The sequence below is a fragment of the Orbicella franksi genome, chromosome 4, assembly GCF_964199315.1.
Source record: "Orbicella franksi chromosome 4, jaOrbFran1.1, whole genome shotgun sequence".
Taxonomy (NCBI): Eukaryota; Metazoa; Cnidaria; class Anthozoa; order Scleractinia; family Merulinidae; genus Orbicella; species Orbicella franksi.
The window spans coordinates 18,037,301-18,040,467 of NC_138148.1; positions in this window are offsets into that span (position 1 = coordinate 18,037,301).

Genomic DNA, 3,167 nt, shown 5'->3' on the forward strand with positions numbered 1-3,167 from the left:
TCTTAAAGGACCCTAGTCAGCCTCTGCTATTTTCGATGCCATCAAAATTATTGATATTGCATGATAAGGCCAAGTCTTGTACTTGCTTTACCGTAAGTTGTGTTCCTGAAAGTATGTCCCTTTATCTTTAGTAGCTTCACAGTTATTTTCTTTGCTTTGACATGGTCTGAATAAAACATAAAAGCCAGACTCTTCTATGTAAACAAAAACAAAAGTGTGGCTGACTAGGGCCCTTTAAGGGGAGTTTAAGATGGCTCCAATGCATTGGGAACGAGTGTTAAAAAAAAAAACAAACTAAAAGCACACCTATTGAGATTACCTCTGCTGCACCTTGCCCCCCCCCCCCCCTCCCCTCTATTCCGTAACCAGTAGCTATTTATACATCTGGGCGAGGAGAGGCACTATGAGAGTACGAACACAATGCAATGATCCCCAATAGGAGTCCATTGCACCAACCATTGGGCCATCGTGCCTCCTCCTCCATAGGGTTAGAGTGGAGTTTACCCTAACATGACGGTTATAAGTCTAATAACCTTCTACGGGGGCAATTTGAGTGTGTTGAAACCGTTTAAACATTACGTAACCGATGGCAACTTAAGGCGACTTTAGGTGACTTAGGGCGACTTAAGGCGACTTAAGGCGACTTTAGGCGACTTAATGTCCCAGAGTAGGCCTTATTTTTTCCCCAGTTCGTTATTAGTCGCAACAAAGTCATCGTGTGTTTCTGGAAGTAGCCCGGCTCTTCCAGGCGCTTAGTTGAGGCGAACTGAACGCTTGGAAGAGGCTATTCTGGAAGGAATGTCAAAAGCAATATCGTTGCTTGCATCCCGGCAATACCAGAAGTTCACATCTGTCTCAGATATTGAGGCAATGAAAGCCCAACGAACAAAACCCTATGGTGTCTTCAGTCATGTGTTTGATTTGATTAAGTTTTCTTGAAATTGCCAATGCCTATCAATTCCCCTGTCAACCTGACCGCCTACAATGTCAGCTCACGAGAGATTGAAGTGACCTGGGACTACAATGAGGATCCCCGTCTAGTCCTCGGTAACCTGCTTGGCTTCTTGCTGTACTTCGTAGAGGCAAATACAAGAGATTACTTCACGGAAGACGCAGTACTAAAAACACATACACAGATACACGCAGAAGTACTCGCGTGGGGGGACTGGAAATATTCAGACTGTACAACATTTTCATAGCTGCGCACACAGTCAGGGGCCACGGTCCAACAAACGAGTCTGTTATAGTTAGGACCCACGGTGAGGGTCAGTGACGTGTATAGTTGCAGGTTTATCTCTTTCAATCTACAGTCTAGCAGCCCGCAAGGAAGGTCAGGACATTCTATTTTTGCCCCGCAAGAAAGAAGTTCGAAGTTCTTAGACTCGAAAGATTCCTCTCTTCCACGTAGGTGCACTATCTCTGATTGGTTATTGTCGGTTTGGAATTTTAGCGCGCAAATATCAACCAATCATTGGCTTTACACTACGGTGAGCGTGCTATGGGCAATGAAAACCAACCAATGGGAAGTAAAGTAAACACTTGATCTATTCACTTTGCACGACGTCGACGACTATGACGAGGATCGTTTTGTTTTATGCCTGCTCATTTATATTTCCAATCTTGTGACCCAATCCTACTCAAATGCCTATTTTCTATCATAATTCAGCTCCTGGGGCCTCCCCCGACTCACTGACATATTACAACACCAGTGCATCCAGTATATATGCCAGCTGGCAAGAGATAGTGGAAGAAAAACAACATGGAATCATGGAAGGATACAGGTTGTTTTTCTATGAAGTGACAAAGGAAGGAAGCTTGCAAAGCATGGAAAATCATACTTATGATTTGGCTGTGCACGAGACGACCTTCGCAGGGCTCAAGATGTACACGAAGTACAGGATAGAAGTTCTAGGGTTTAATAACTTTGGGGATAGTCCTGTCGCAGCTGTGGAATTATTTACAGATGAAGGCGGTTAGTAAATAAAGGCAACCTTGTAATTGAAAAAGACATTTCAAGTTCAAAGACCTCTCTCTGCTTAGGTTCCAACAGAGGGCTTTACAATTTCTACTATACGCTTGCTCTCAAATGATGATAAAAAGAGATCTCGATTAGTTCGAAGAAATTATTTATGTAACTACCTTAACAGTAACCGTTATTATCCTAAAAGCGAAGTTATCTGCGTTTACTCCAAAAGTAATGGCTAGACGTTTCGCTGACAGACTGAATGACTGATCAGTTGCTTTATTGTTTGATTTATTTTATGGAATCGAATAACTGACTAAAGGCTACGGACCGGCCGATTGTCATACTGACTGACTGACTGACTGAATGACTGACTGATTGATAGATTGGCTGTCTTCCCGACTGACTAACCTACCGACTTACTATCTAGCTAACAGTAACTGACTAACAGCTTGACTGATGAACTGATTTACAGAATGACCATGAGCGATTGACTCTTTGGTGGAATACACAAACGACCGATTGATTGACTCACTCAGAGAGTGAATCACTGCAAATCACTGAGTGATTGAGTGACTGACTCAGTAAACTACTTAGTGATTAACTAACCAACTCATTAAATAACTGACTTACTTGGCTTAAACCCTTTCACCCCGTGGAGGGCATAGGTCCTAAATAACCGACTTATTAAGGCATCAGTACACCCCAAATGACTATCATTTGTTGGCGCAGCTTTACGGTCGAACGTTTCACGCAAACCCTTGTAAAGTATACATTTTCTGAAAGCTTAAGATTTGTAGATTACAAAGGTATGTTTATGCTTTAGGTATCCACTTCTCCAACGATAGAAGTAAATGTGAAAGTCTTAATTTTAATAAGAAACTAGAAGATTTGGAAACAATCCTTTACTCCTGGAAAAGGAAGAAACTGACTCAGCTTGGGAAAATCAACATTGTCATGTCACTTGGGCTGTCTAAACTAATATACAATGCTTCAGTTTTGTCATTATCTGAAAATTTCAGCAAAAGGGTTGATAAAACCATATTGGATTTTATATGGGATAACAAACCACATAAAATTAAAACAAATACATTAATTGGAGACGGCAATGTGGGTGGATTAAAAATGAGTGAGTTTGAGTCGATGAAGAAAGCCTTGAAAGCTTCATGGGTGAGAAGACTTAATACAGAAGTGGATGCGCCGT